This window comes from Telopea speciosissima, chromosome 1 (genome assembly GCF_018873765.1).
Source record: "Telopea speciosissima isolate NSW1024214 ecotype Mountain lineage chromosome 1, Tspe_v1, whole genome shotgun sequence".
In the NCBI taxonomy this organism is placed as follows: Eukaryota; Viridiplantae; Streptophyta; class Magnoliopsida; order Proteales; family Proteaceae; genus Telopea; species Telopea speciosissima.
Window position 1 is genome coordinate 56,374,552 of NC_057916.1, and position 8,971 is coordinate 56,383,522.

An 8,971-nucleotide genomic window follows, 5' to 3' on the forward strand; every position below is an offset into this window, starting at 1 on the left:
CGATCCCAATCCCAGTCCTCACAGCCCACTTGGAACCCTAGTTTTGGTAATTTTTCCTAATTTCTAACACCCGAAACCCTAACCCTAATTCTGCAGGAATTTTAAACTCATCCAAATCCCAATATTTTTATATCAAAATAATCCCCTAGACCTGCTGATCATTACCATGTATCACATTCACCCCTAACCCTAGCCTAAACCCCAAATCTGCCCCAAACAGCAAACTCGACCAGAACCTGATTTTAATCTGGCTCCTAGTAGGTCTCCTACCTATCTAGGACTACATTAATGTCCCCTCTATCCAACAGTCGGAATTGACATATCATCTGTACGCATAGCAGAATAGATGCCTTGTGACATTTGCAAGGAAAAATTGACCTTTGTAACAATAATAATTTGCCATTATTTTAAATTAAGACAAGAAATCTGGAATAAATAAATAAACTTCTATTTGATTTTGTCAGAACTGATTTGAAAATTTATTTGGAAACAAAGGGAAACACACCTCAAAAGGCAAAACTTATCGGTCACATGTTCAATTATTTACGGGCCAAATAGCATGACTGGTAAAGGTAGCTGTTAAAAAATGCATTTATCCACCCGTGTCCACCTTTGGATAGTCTGCCGTGTTAGAGCTCCTATTTGATATACATATTGTTTCCTCCCTTTCCTAAAAGATTGGCCTTTTAGAGGAAGCGGTTCCAACATAGTATCAGTGCAAGCAGGGGTCACGGTATCGAGTCCCCCTGGGAGCGGGCAGGTGTTAAAAAACGCATTTATCCACTCGTGTCCACCTTTGGATAGTCCACCGTGTTAGAGCTCCTATTTGATATACATATTGTTTCCTCCCTTTCCTAAAAGGTCGGGGCCTTTTAGAGGAAGCGGTTCCAACAGTAGCCCATCAACATCTTTCTTTTGGTAATTAACCTATGTTTAACCACTTTAACACTAGTCCCTCATATGCATATCTTCTCTTAAACCATAAGCATCATGTCTTCTCACACTACCTCGTTGTGCTTTAACTTCTTGCATCAAATCACTTATTATCATGGGAATAGAGACATTGGTTCTTCCTGCAAAGGAAGAAACCATCCCAGTTGACTTATGTAGTCTCCTATTGGTGCTGCCGCTAACATCAGCCAGGTGCATTCAGTTTCTGATCATATTATTTCTACTCTGCCCATCATTCATTCCAAATTTCCACAACCTGATCTCAGCCACACATTGTATGAATGTGTTGTTTCTGTTGCTGATATTCTGTCGCATAACCCCAAGGGGATAGCTCAGTTGGCAAGGATCAACACCTCACGAATAAGAGGTCATGAGTTCAACTCTCCTTGGGGCCTACTCCCCCCCCCCCCCCCAAAAAAAATAAATAAATAAAGGCACTCCATCACATAGAAAGTAGTGCAGGTCTTGAGCCATCTTCCAATACGAACTCCAAAGATGCAAATATAGGTCCAATGAACCCCTAACCTAATAGCTGTAGTGGAATTAGCTTTGAAAGGTAGAAGTTAATTCTAAGGAACTTAACAGTAGTACAGAACTCTGAAGTCATAAGCCGGCCCAATAAATGAGTGATCAACTTGGATATGATCAAACTTCAAATTATAAGGGTTACAAAATTTTAATCATGAACTCAGTTTTCCAATGTTTGCACTACCTAATGCAACTCAAGAAACTAAATGAAACATGAAACACACAATGAAAAGGATTCAGAAAGACCGTCTGGAAATGCAGTCAGCTAATTGACAGCCTCACCTGAAACACCGTAATATATTCAAGTGAATCCCCAACCCCACCACAAGGCTACTCTGTCATTACGGGGTTACCCACATCACAAGGCTACTCTGTCATTTTGGTTGTGGTGGATCGCCTTACTAAATTTGCACATTTTGGTGTATTATCTAATCATTTTACTGCTATGAACACTGCTGACCTGTTTGTGTCCCTAGTGGTTAAGTTACATGGTTTTTTCAAGTCCATTGTCACAGATAGAGATCCTATATTCATTAGCCAGTTTTGGCAACAGCTCTTCAAGTTAAGTGGGACCACTTTAAATATGTCTTCAGCTTATCATCCCCAGTATGATGGCCAGACAGAGGTACTTAACAGATGTTTAGAACAGTATCTTCGGAGTTTTGTCCACACCAAGCCTACACAATGGACTCATTTCCTTCCATGGGCAGAATTTTGGTATAATACCTCCCACCACAGTGCTATTAATATGACTCCATTTCAGGCTTTATACGGCAGAGCACCACCCACAATGCCAGCTTATGTTTCTGGTTTTTCCAATGTGGAAGCCATGGATCATGAATTAAAGGATAATCTTCTACAAGCTCAGCGTCGGATGAAAGAACAAGCTGATACTCATCGAAAGGAACTCCATTTTGCTGAAGGTGATTGGGTATGGCTCAAGCTCCAACCTTATCGCCAATTATCAGTCTCCAAGAGATTACATCACAAGCTAAGTAGCAGATTCTATAGTCCTTATAAAATTTTACAGAAAATTGGCCATGTTGCTTATAAGCTCCAACTGCCTCCAGCAAAACGGATTCATCCTGTCTTTCATGTAGCTTTGCTCAAACCTTTCAAAGGAGATCTTTTAGAGAGTACACTGTGAAGATGAGTAAAGTGATTTCATTCATTAATTAATAAGAGAGTACATTGGTATATATACACTGAGGCATACGACTACAAGAATAGGACAACCTAAGACAAGTGGTCTACGTAATCGATGCTGAGCTGGCTTCTCCAAAACGTGGAGAGATATCCACAACACGCCCCCTCAAGCTGACCGGTGGGGAACCAATGCTGAGCTTGGACCGTAGAAAAGAAAACCGTTGCCGAGACAGACCTTTAGTAAGAATATCCACGAGCTGATCAACAGTGGATACATAGCAAACCACATGATGTTTGGAAGCCACCATGTCGCAAACAAAGTGAAAATCTATTTCAATGTGTTTAGTCCGTGTATGAAATAGAGGATTGGCAATAAGATATGTTGCCCTAAATCCTAATATTGTCACACCAAACCACTGGGGCAAATGGGAGAAAAACTCCAAGCTTGCAAAGAAGAGAACGCAACCATACTATTTCAGTGGCGACCGCGGCAACAGCCGGTATTCCGCTTTGGTAGAGGAGCGAGACACTTTATTTTGCTTGTGAGAAGACCAAGACAGCAAGTGAGAACCAAAAAATACACAATAGCTCGTAGTGGACTCGCGATTGTTGAGGTTTTGGTGTCTTGATTTCTAATGATGGACTACTGTGTGGAGCCTCGGTAAATTTCCTGTATAGGGTTTCGCTATAAATCTGTAGCAAGAGTTCTTTCTCTGTATTGTAAATCTGAGAGAGGTGTGAGGAACGAGCGACTGTAACCCTATTCTCCATTGACAGTGAAACAGATCTCATCTCACCGTGGACGTAGGCAACCTTGCAGAATCACGTAAATCTTTGTGTGCATTGTGTGATTGTGTTTGCGATTTCCATTCTTCTCTGCATCGTGTTAGGTTCAATAGCGATCCAGTGGGCAACCGGCCCAATCAGCATCCGAATAGGCCTCAAGAGAAATGGAAGCTTGTGCGCGAAAAAAAGAGACCATCAGTTAAGGTGTGCTTGATATAGCGTATGATACGCTTAACGGTGGTCCAGTGTACATCAGTCGGAGAATGCATAAACTGTGCAACACGATTGACCGCAAAACTAAGTTCCGGCCAAGTAATGGTCAGATACTGTAGGGCACCCACAACCCGCCAATAGTCAGACCCATCAGGGAAGAGAGTGCCTATATAAACCGAGAACACGGCTCCAGGTGCAACTAGAGAACTAACCGATTTGGTGTTAGCCATATCAGTAGAAGTGAGAAGATCACTAACATATTTGCGCTGATTGAGAAAAAGACCAGCAGAGGTGCGCACAACCTCCATACCCAAAAAGTAATAAAGATCCCCAAGTTCTTTTAAAGCAAACTCAATAGAGAGATGCCGGACCAAGGACCCCATGATTGTGTCATCGTTGCCAATAAGGAGCAAGTCTTCAACATAGACTAATAAGTAAACCATAGCAGACCCGTGGCGATATATAAAAAGGGAAGTGTCTGTCTTTGAGGCAACAAACCCAAAGGAAAGTAGAGCACCACTCAACCGGGCGAACCAGGCACGCGGAGCCTGCTTAAGGCCATACAAAGATTTGTGCAAACGACATACATGATCTTGTTTGGCAGGGTCCTCAAACCCATGGGGTTGATGCATGAGAACCGTTTCAATCAAGTGTCCATAGAAAAATGCATTTTGGATATCAAATTGTTTAAGGGGTCAGTTGTAAGTGACCGCTAGGGATAAAATCAAACGAATTGTAGTGGCACGAATGATCGGACTAAATGTATCCGTATAGTCAAGACTAAGGCGTTGGTGAAAGCCCTTAGCAACCAAACGCGCTTTGTAGCGCTCAGCAGAACCGTCAGCCTTGCACTTTATCTTAAAGACCCATTTACAGCCTACTATATTCTGACCAGCCTCATATGGGACCAAATCCCAAGTTCCATTTCGTAATAAGGCATCAAACTCAAGCCGCCACCAAATTCAACTGTTGAACTGGTTTTAGGGGAACCAGTACAAGACTGGGTCTGCATTTGATGGGTATTAGCCAAAGGCACATAGGGTGGCAAATCTGGGCCAGAACAGACCAAAGGGTCACTGATGGGCTGTGCTGGATCTGATAATGGGCTACAAGCAGGTGAAGAAAGTATGGGCCTGGAAGGGGAAGCAGCAGGCACAGGGGGCTGGGAACATGGGAATATAACTGGCGGAGGTGTGGAGAGCCAGGATGTCAACAAATCAGAGGATGGAGACCAAGAGTGGGCAGTGGAAAAGGGAAATTGACCCTCATCAAAGAGAACATGTCGTTAGACATACAAACGATTGGTGGACAAATCAAGACACTTGTACTCCTTATGAGACAAAGAATACCCAAGAAAAACGCAGGGTTTAGAGCGAGCATCAAGCTTGTGCTTGGCATAAGGCCGAAGCCATGGAAAACACAGACAATCGAAAGTATTAAGAAATGGATAATCTGGAGCTGTATTAAACAATTTCTGCAGAGGACATTGCTGGCCAAGTACAGAGGAAGGAAGTCGATTGTAAAGAAAAACAGAGGCTAAAAAAGTATAACTCCAATAACTAGGAGGAAGATTAGCATGTAGTAAAAGAGCCAGCCCAGATTCCACAATGTGGCGGTGCTTGCTCTCAGCAGCGCCATTCTACTCCTGGGTGTGAGGATATGAAATCTGACAGGATATACCATGAAGATGGAGAAAGGAATCAAGAGATTGAAACTCACCACCACCATCCGTTTGGAGGTTCTTAATAGTGCAGGAAAAGAAATTTTCAACCAAAACCTTAAAGCGTTGAAAAATTGGAAGCGCATCGGACTTACGAGAGACATAGGATACAACCACATATATTTACTAAAATCATCCACGAAAGCAACATAATAGGAAAAACCATCAACAGAAATCACTGGGGCAGGTCCCCACACATCACAGTGAATGAGTGCTAAAGGAGCAGAACAAATGGAACCAGACAAAGAAAAAGGTAAATGGTGACTCTTTGCACAAGCACAAGCACCACAAGTGCAATGAATTACAGAGGACAGTGGCAAGTCAAAATGATTTACAACATACCTAACAATCTTGTACGAGGGGACCTTAGGCAATTATGCCAATCAACCAATGGAGCGCGAACGGCAGACAACGAAAGAAGAGAAGCAACAGCAGTAGGCAGCTCAAAAAGACCATTGCTACTCTAGCCTTGAAAGAGTATCTGACTCGTCTGATTGTCCTTGATCAAGAAAAAAGAAGAATGAAAATCAAAAGAAACATTATTATCAGAACAGAAACGACTAACAGATAGTGGATTGCGGTTGATAGTAGGGACAACCAAAACATGACGAAGATGAAAAAGATGACCAGCACAAGAAATTTCAGTCGAACCAGAATGAGAAATAAAAAGGGGCTGACCAATACCTATGATGATCTCATCAGAACCAGAGCATGGTGAACTAACGGCAAGATTGGTTGTGTCTGCAGTGATATGATTATTAGACCCTGTATCCAAAAGCCAAGAAGAGGACACAAAAGAAAACAAAGAGGAAAGAGTGATGCAATTACCAACAAAAGCGTGATTGAACCTCTGTGAGCAGTGAGAAGCCTGATGACCAGAATGAGAGTAGATTTGGCATAGTAAAGTAGACGAAGCCGGGCGAGAAGAAACATCTTGATGAAGTCCCGGTGGAGAACCAGACTGATAATCAGGCTTCCGATAACCAGTTTGAGAACCAGAACCTGATTGATTGTCACGGCGACCAGATCCGGACCGGCCAGATTGATATTCGGACTGACAGTCAGTCCATCGACCACGAGAACAAGAACCACAAGAAGCAGAGCGATAGCCACGAACAGAGGACAAACGACCTGAATCAGGCACAGCAGAATGTCCTGAAGATCCAGAGGCCACATTGGTCATAGTAATCGAACCAGAAACAACATCAGCAGCAAATCGCAGGAAATTCTCATGGCTAAGCAACAAGCCAGATAACTCCACAAAAGTCACCGGAGTAACGCGAAGGCGAACGGAGGTTGCGAAGTCACGGTAGTCTGGGCCAAGACCACGAAGGACCACAAGAACGAGATCCTCATCACCAATCGTTTTATCAACGGCGGCCAAAGTATCAACAATCGAACGAACAGCAAGAAGATAGTCAGTGATAGAGTCACTGCCGCACTGAAGGCGAAACAAACGATCTTTCAGATCCATGATCCGCGTGCAAGAAGACAATGCAAAGATTCGCGCAAGCATGGTCCAGGCTTCGTAAGAAATTGCAGAGAAGATAAAACCAGGAAAGGAAGTCAAGAAACCAGGAAAGGAAATCAAGAAACAGGAAAAAAAATGATTTGTTAGAGTGACAGGCTCGTGATACCATGTGAAGATGAGTAAAGTGATTTCATTCATTAATTAATAAGAGAGTACATTGGTATATATACACTGAGGCATACGATTACAAGAATAGGACAACCTAAGACAAGTGGTCTACGTAGTCGATGCTGAGCTGGCTTCTCCATCACGTGGAGAGATATCCACAAACCAGGAAAGGAAATCAAGAAACAGGAAAAAAACTGGCTCGTTAGACTGCAGGCTCATGATACCATGTGAAGATGAGTAAAGTGATTACATTCATTAATTAATAAGAGAGTACATTGGTATATATACACTGAGGCATACGATTACAGGAATAGGACAACCTAAGACAAGTGGTCTACGTAATCGATGTTGAGCTGGCTTCTCCAACACGTGGAGAGATATCCACAACATACACAACATCTTCTTCCTCCATTAAGCCATTTGAATCACCCTGTTCATTCTCCTTTAGCAGTATTAGCTACTCGATCAATGTTGCTTAAAGGCACCTTGCAAAATCAGATTTTGGTACAATGGGACCAACTTCCACCTGAAGAAGCCTCTTGGGAAAATTTGGAGGAGTTTCACTATCAATTTCCTACTTTGAACCTTGAGGACAAGGTTCATTTCGATGCAGATGGTAATGATACGAATTATGCAACTCCTATACTGCTGGATCAAGAGACAGTTTTAAACAACTCCAAGAAAGCCATATCTGCTGTTGAGATTGATGCTGATGAGTCAACAAGGGAGGAGACGCCACTCGAGAGGAGGACAGCAAGAATCAGGAAGAGTCCCACGTGGACTAAAGATTACCATATGCCTTAATTGTTAGTTTGTTATGAATACGTGGCAAGTGGAAGGGAAGCTGTTAAGAGTTAGAGATTAGTTAGAGTGCTTATAAAAAGGTTTCCCATTTGTAGAGAGGGTATCGAAGATAATTCAATGAAATTCTTTTTCTTTTGGAGTCCTCTGAAACTCGAATTCAGAGCTTCTTCAACTTCCTCTGTTTTCACAGTTGAAATTCTTAACACATTCGCATTCACTCCAGATTGGAAGAAATAAATCCGAGCCTCTAATCAAGATTGTTTCTTGAGCAACTTGGGAATATTCTCAAAAACATTTTCTGGTTTCCAAGTAAATTTCGAAAATATCGATTTTGACAGTAACTGGCTCAAATCCAGACGTTGGTTTCAGCAGAAACAATAACACTGAAAACTATAGTTCTAGTAGAAATAATGAAATGTAACTGCAAATCTAGAGAAATCATTAATATGCAGAAAATGAAAGAACAACCCGCGAACATAACAGTAACTTTATTTAACAAAGAGAATGAGTAAACTGCTCGAAAGTAGAAAGTTCACCTACAATTCTGCAAACTGGATCAATTGCGTGGTAAGACCTAGAAAGCCGAGGAGAAAACGTTTCAGCTGGTCTCTGTGAACGTTTCGGCTGCCTTTCTCCTCCCTCTCCTTCTCCTACCTCTGTTTCTTCTCCTAGGGGAAAAACGATCCAAGTACGGGGGCACGAGTCATTGCACGGTATCACAATGTATCAAGCTCTCTTACCTGTGTAGGGGCTATTCTGAAAACGACGGTTCTGCCTCTTCTGCCATGTTTCCACAGCTAAAGCTAAAATCTCCAACACGTCCACTCAATGGGGTCGTTGGTTTAAACGTAGCCACACGCCCACGTCCACGTCCACGTCCACAGTCGGTCCACACTCTCAGAGCCAAGTCCAACAAGGAGAATCCAGAATTGCCATCAATCGTGTGCGATACGACGGCAATAACAGCCGAGTTTTAATGTTAAGACGGGACCCACAAGTATCATAAAATCCCAGCCGGTCGGTCGCACACAGCTTGCGTCCTTGGCACTTCCTTGGAAGAGACGCGAAGATGGTCAGATCAGAATCATTTGTAGATTGCATTCGTGGTGTCGTTTATGATGATTTTGCATGGGGGTTTATGACTTTTTCAACTCTTTGTGAAAGGGGACACAACCGAGCTTGCT

The 8,971-nt window shown here is 42.6% G+C and overlaps 1 protein-coding gene across 2 annotated transcripts in view; it reads right to left on the minus strand.

Moving 5' to 3' along the window:
• The window catches only part of LOC122648865 (cold-responsive protein kinase 1-like), a 70,985-nt gene extending 62,416 nt beyond the window's left edge, over positions 1-8,569 (minus strand). Inside the window, exon 1 of one of the 2 annotated variants that reach the window (XM_043842147.1) lies at positions 8,328-8,569. The gene's annotated coding sequence lies outside the window, so the exon portion shown is untranslated. Of the gene's footprint in view, positions 1-1,007; positions 1,310-8,327 lie in introns of those variants that run through there. The other variant, XM_043842148.1, reaches the window with a different exon arrangement.
• Between the last annotated feature and the right edge of the window lie 402 nt (positions 8,570-8,971).